This window comes from Hylobates moloch, unplaced genomic scaffold (genome assembly GCF_009828535.3).
Source record: "Hylobates moloch isolate HMO894 unplaced genomic scaffold, HMol_V3 SCAFFOLD_21, whole genome shotgun sequence".
Lineage (NCBI taxonomy): Eukaryota > Metazoa > Chordata > Mammalia > Primates > Hylobatidae > Hylobates > Hylobates moloch.
Genome location: NW_026652296.1, coordinates 55,479,607 through 55,486,244, shown reverse-complemented (window position 1 = coordinate 55,486,244; position 6,638 = coordinate 55,479,607). Strand labels below are relative to the sequence as shown.

The window sequence follows — 6,638 nt, the reverse complement described above, 5'->3', positions numbered from 1 at the left end:
GCCCCAAAACAAGGTGTCTGCAGCCTCTGCTTTGCGGAATTTGGGGAAATTGTGGGTAGTGAGTATGGATAAGCTTCGGTTTTTTTTTTTTTTTTTTTTCAGTGACCTGCCACTTCAGGAGGTTCTGCTGAAAAACAAACAAACAAACAAAAAAACAGCTTTCTTGGGAAATTTCTATTCACCTACCACGTAAAATTTGCCCACTTAAAGCGTAAAAGAAATATCAAGCCGAGCATAGTGGCATTCGCCTGTAGTCCCAGCTGCTCAGGAGACTGAGGTGGGAGAATCGCTTGTGCCCCGGAGTTCCAGGCTGCAGTGAGCCGAGATTGTGCCACTACACTCCAGCCTGGGAGACAGAGCAAGACAACGTAACTAAAAATAAACAATAACGTGTAACATTAAGGGTTTTTTGTTGTTGTTGCTGTTGACAGAATTGTGCTTCTATTACTGTGATCTCATTGTAGAATACTTTCATCACTCCAAAGAAAAATCCTGCCTCCAGTAGTAGTCATTCTACATTCACCACGTCCCCAAGTTCTAGATAATTGCAAGTATACTTTCTGTCTGTATAGCCTTGCCAATTCGCACATTTGATATAAATGAAATCATACAGTATGACTGGCTTCTTTCATTAAGTATAATGTCAACGTTTTTGTGACTAGCTTCTTTCATGACTTTTTTTTTTTTTTTTTGAAACGAAGTCTCATGAGTCTCACTCTGTTGCCCCGGCTGGAGTGCAGTGGCAAGAACGTGGCTAACTGCAGCCTTGACCTCTCAGGCTCAAGCAATTCTCCCACCTCAGCCCCCCAACTACCTGGGCCTACAGGCATGTGCCACCATGCCTGGCTAATTAAAAAAATTTTTTTTAATTGAGCCTGAGAGGTCAAGGCTGCAGTTAGCCACGTTCTTGCCACTGCACTCCAGCCTGGGCAACAGAGCTAGACCTTGTCTTTAAAAAAGACACGGCACAATCTTGGCTCACTGCAACCTCTGCCGCTCGGGTTCAAGCTAGTCTCCTGCCTCAACCTCCCGAGTAGCTGGGACTACAGGCGCCTGCCACCACGTTCGGCTAATTTTTGTATTTTTAGTAGAGATGGGGTTTCACCATCTTGGCCAGGCTGGTCTTGAACTCCTCAGCTCTTGATCAACCTGCCTCACCCTCCCAAAGTGCTGAGATTACAGGTGTGAGCCACCACACCCGGCCGACTGTCTTCTTATACTATGTATAATATTTTCAAAGCTTGTCTTTGTAGCATGTGTCAGACTGTTAGCAGATAAATAAAACTCCATAAACTATTTTAAAGCGGTTTATTCTGAGCCAGTATGAGTGACCATGGCCCAGAGAGAAACACAAACCCAAAAAGCCTTGAGTAAGTGATCCCGAGGCAGTTGGGTTATAGTTTGTTTTTTTACATTTTAGGGAGACAGGAGTTACAGGCAAAGACATAAATCAATACATGGAAGGTATACATTGGTTAGACCCAAAAAGGCAGATATCTCAAAGGATGGTCTTAGAAGTCTTACGTGGATTTTAGGGATTCTTTAGCTGACAATTGCTTGAGAGAGTTAAGCTTTGTCTAAAGACTTGAAGTCAGTAGAAAAGAATGCTTGAACTAAGATAAGGGAGTTGTGTGGTTCAAGGTCCTTGTTACGTACATGAAGCGTGAGTAGCAGCCTCAGAGAATAGATGGGCCAGGCGCCATGAATAGATGGGCTGGGCTCCATGGCTCACACCTGTAATCTCAACACTTTGCGAGGCCGTGGCAGGCAGATCACTTGAGGTCAGGAGTTCAAGACCAGCCTGGCCAACATGATGAAACACCATCTCTACTAAAAATAAAAAAATTAGCCAGGCACGGTGGCATGCACCTGTAATCTCAGCTACTTGGGAGGCTGAGGCACAAGAATTGCTTGAACCCAGGAGACAAAGGTTACGGTGAGCCAAGATCGCGCTACTACACTCTAGCCTGGATGACAGAGTGAGACTCCATCTCAAAAAAAAAGAGAGAGAATAGATGGTAAATGTCTCTTTTTGGAAATTTAGGTGTCAGAATTAATCTTTCCTGGATCTGGGAAAGGCCTAGGAAAGGAAATCCTGGCTGCATTAATGGAGATTCTCTACAGATGCAAATTTCTGTTACAAAAGACAGCTTTGTAGCTTTGTAGGGCCATTTTAAAATATGTCAAAGAAATATATTTTGGGGTTTTTTTTGAGACAGAGTCTTGTTCTGTCACCCAAATTGGAGTGCAGTAGTGCGATCTCAGCTCACTGCAACCTCTGCTTCCCAGGTTTAAGCAGTTCTCCACCTCAGTTTCTAGAGCAGCTGGGATTACAGGTGCGCACCACCACGCCTGACTAATTTTTGTATTTTGTTTGTTTGTTTGAGATGGAGTCTTGCCCTGTCACCTAGGCTGTAGTGCAGTGGTGCAATCTCAGCTTACTGTAGCCTCCACATCCTGGGTTCAAGCGATTCTCCTGCCTCAGCCTACCGAGTAGCTGGGATTACAGGCACGCATCGCCATGCCTGGCTAATTTTTTGTATTTTCAGTAGAGATAGGGGGGTTTCACCATGTTAGCCAGGCTGGTCTCAAACTCCTGACCTCAAATGATCCACCCGCCTCTGCCTCCCAAAGTGCTGGGATTACAGGCGTGAGCCACCGCACCTGGCTGACATAAAATATTTTTACTTCCTTCAGGGTTTGCTATCTGTCATGTGATGCTATACCAGTGTCAGGTTGGAAGATAAGCCACATTATACCAGGTTAATAAAAAAAAAATCCCGTTTAACAAGATTTTGTGGTCTGTAGGGTGTATCCTAACCTATGTCTTGCATGGCCTAGGTCTTGTTTATAATTTGGTATCTTTTTAAACAATATATATAAATATAAAACATAGAGACAGGGTCTTGCCATGTGGCCCAGGCTAGTGTCGAACTCTTGGTCTCAAATGATCCTCCCACCTCGGCCTCCCAAAGTGATAGAGAAGCTATAAAGAAATTAATTAGGCAGTTAGCGAGGGTTAGGGAGTCCTTGGTAAAGTTTTCCTTTTAATAAAAAGCAGCCCCAAATCATTTCTAACAAAAAGCAGCCTGAAAAATCAAGCTGCAAGCATAGATAAGCGAGCTGGAAGCTAGCATAGGTAAATGCCGGCAGCTGTGCCAATAGAAAAGGGATTTCTGGAAGCCAGGTATATTCAACATAGAGGTTTCCTCTTCCCTTTTCTTTGTCGCCACGTGTACAAGCAACATGGCACTGGCCAGGTTAAAACTCTATTTGTATAATAAAAGATTAGGGTGGGATGGCCAGCCTGTACGCATGCTTTGTTAAAGGCACATCTGGTCCAACCAACCCTCTGTGCCCTACGTAAATCAGACACTGGCTCCTCAAGCTCTTCTATAAAACCAACCTCATCTTGCCCCAAATGGGGGAGATCCGTTCGGAACCCCCACCCTCTGCATGGGAGAGCTTTTCTCTTTTCCCTGTTAAACTTTCCTCTCTTAAACACACTCCTTGTGTGTTAGCGTCTTTGACTTCCTTGTCATGAGACAGTGAACCTTGGGTATTACCCCAGACAAACGACACCGCTTCAGAAGTGCTGGGATTACAGGCATGAGCCACCACACCTAGCCATAATTTGGTATCTTATTGCCACAGAGTCTGTTTTGTCAGTCATATGATCTCTTTTTTTTTTTCTTGAGACAGGGTCTTGCTCTGTCACGCAGGCTGGAATGCAGTGGTGTCATCTCAGCTCACTGCAGCCTCAACCTCCTGGGCTCAAGCAATCCTCCCATCTCAGCTTTCTGAGTAGCTAGGACTACAGGCAGGCACCACCATGCCTGGCTAGTTTTTGTATTTTTTGTAGAGTTGGGTTTTCACCATGTTGCACAGGCTGATCTTGAACTTCTGGGCTTAAGTGATCTTCCTGCCTCAGCCTCCCGAAGTGCTGGGACTACAGGTGTCAGCCCCTGCACCTGGCCGTGATCTCTATTTTAACATTAATGCTGGTCAGTTGTGCCTAAACTCCAAAAAGAGGTGGTTATAACAAGGTATGTCTGACCTCCTTTCCCATTGTTGATGAAAAAAGCCAAACTCTGTAAAATATTTAAAGAGATTTATTCTGAGCCAAATATGAGTGACCATGGTCCGTAACACAGCATCAGGAGGTCCTGAGAACTTGTGCCCAAGGTAGTTAGATTACAGCTTGGTTTTATACATTTTAGGCCTCAAAATGTATAAATGTTTGGGGAGAGGGTTTCAGGTTATAGGTGAATTCAAACGGATTGGCAATTGGTTGCTTTGCCTGAAGTGTTGAAATCAGCATAAAGAAATGCTTGAACTGGGCTGGGCGCGGTGGCTCACGCCTGTAATCCCAGCACTTTGAGAGGCGGAGGCAGGTGGATCACCTGAGGTCAAAAGTTCAAGACCAGCCTGGCCAACATGGTGAAACCCCATCTCTACTAAAAATACAAAAATTAGCTGGGCGTGGTGGCGCATGCCTGTAATTCCAGCTACTCGGGAGGCTGAGGCAGGAGAATCGGTTGAACCTGGGAGGTGGAGGTTGCAGTGAGCCAAGATCGTGCCACTGCACTCCAGCCTGGGCAACAGAGCAAGACCCTGTTTCAAAAAAAAAGAAAAGAAAAGAAAAGAAATGCTTGAGTTAAGGGGGGTTGTGGGAGCCAAGGTTCTTATTGTATAGATGAAGCCTCTAAGTAGCAGGCTTTAGAGAGAACAGGTACTAAATATCTCTTATGAGGCCTTAAAAGAGTCTTCTGGATGAGACCTACTAAGACAGGGATCCTCAATCCCCGGGCCACAGACCAGCACCAGTTTGGAGGTGAGTGGCAGGCGAACGAGCATTACTCTCTGAGCTCTGCCTCCTGTTAGATCAGTGGTGGTATTAGATTCTCATATGAGTGTGAACCCTATTGTGAACTGCACATGCGGAGGATCTAGGTTGTGCATTCCTTGTGAGAGTTTAATGCCTGATGATCGGAAGTAGAACAGTTTCATCCCAAAACCGTCCCCCCACCCCCAGTCCATGGAAAAATTGTCTTCCATGAAACTGGTCCCTGGTGTCACAAAGGTTGGGGGTGCTGTAGTAAGGGAAGAACATTTTCTTTTTCTTTCTTTTTTTTTTGAGACGGAGTTTCACTCTCGTTGCCCAGGCTGGAGTGGAATGGCATCATCTAGACTCACCACAACCTCCACCTCCCAGGTTCAAGCAATTCTCCTGCCTCAGCCTCCCAAGTAGCTGGGATTACAGGCATGCACCACCACACCTGGCTAATTTTGTATTTTTAGTAGAGATGGGGTTTCTCCATGTTGGTCAGGGTGGTCTCAAACTCTCGACCTCAAGTGATCTGCCTGCCTCGGCTTCCTGGAGTGCTGGGATTACAGGCATGAGCCACTAGGCCCGGCAGGAAAAACATTTTGATAGAATGCAAATGTCCCCTCAAAAGATGGCTTTGCAGAGCCATTTCAAACTATGACAAAGAAAATATATTTTGGGGTAAAATCCTTTGATTTCCTTCAGGGCCTGCTGTCATGTGATGCTATACCAGAGTCAGGTTGGAGTTGCGTATCTTATTGCTATGAAGAATCTATTTTGTCACTCTTATGATCTCTATTTTAATGTTAAGGCTGGTCAGTTGTGCCTACACTTCAAAGAGAGAAAAGTATAAGAATGAATCTCTGACCCCCCTTTCCATCATGGCCTGAACTAGTTTTTCAGGTTTTCTTTGTGGCTCATGTCTGTAATCCCAGCACTTTGGCAGGCCAAGGTGGGAGGATTGCTTGAGCCCAGGAGTTTGAGATCAGCCTGGGCAATATAGTGAGATCCCCATCTTTATGAAAAAAAAATTAAAACAATTTTAAAAATTATATTGATCTTTAGTGACCTAAATATCAAAGATATTTCTATTTGGGGGATATTGCCATCTTAAAATACTAAGTCTTTTGATCCATGAACATGGGATAGCTTTCCATTCCTTTAGATCTTTCATTTCTTCCAACATTTAAAAATAGTTTTCAGTATACATCTTACACTTCTGTAATGTATTTCTAGGATTTTATTCTTTTCTATGCCATTGTAAATGGAATTGTGTTCTTAATTTTGTGTTTAGATCATTTATTGCTAGCATACATAAATATGAATGATTTTTCTGTATTGATCTTGTATCATGTGACTTTGTTTAACTTTATTAATTCTATGAGTTTTTTTAGTGGATTCCTCAGGATTTTCATTTTCTTTCTTTCTTTCTTTCTTTTTTTTTGAGATGGAGTCTCACTCTTGTAGCCCAGGCTGGAGTACAATGACAATCTTGGCTCACTGCAGCCTCCGTCTTCCATCAGCCTCCCAAAGTGTTGGGATTACAGGCATGAGCCACCACATCTGGCCTAGGATTTTTTATATGTAAGATCATATCTGCTAATAGAGATAGTTTTACTGCTCCCTCTCCAATCTGAATGTCCCTGCCTAATTGCCCTGACTAAGGCTTCTAGTACAATATTGAATAGAAGTGATAAGAGTAGACATCCTGGCCGGGCGCGGTGGCTCACGCTTGTAATCCCAGCACTTTGGGAGGCCGAGGCGGGCGGATCACGAGGTCGGGAGATCGAGACCACGGTGAAACCCCATC

At 44.3% G+C, this 6,638-nt stretch overlaps 1 protein-coding gene across 4 annotated transcripts in view; it reads left to right on the top strand.

Annotated features, from left to right (window-relative positions):
- The window catches only part of SHLD1 (shieldin complex subunit 1), a 115,209-nt gene that overhangs the window by 344 nt on the left and 108,227 nt on the right, over positions 1–6,638 (top strand). For 2 of the 4 annotated variants that reach the window (XM_058433063.1, XM_058433062.1), the window contains exon 2: positions 103–368. The exons of the other annotated variants lie outside the window; for them this stretch is intronic. The gene's annotated coding sequence lies outside the window, so the exon portion shown is untranslated. The remainder of the gene's footprint in view (positions 1–102; positions 369–6,638) is intronic. 4 annotated transcript variants of the gene reach the window in all.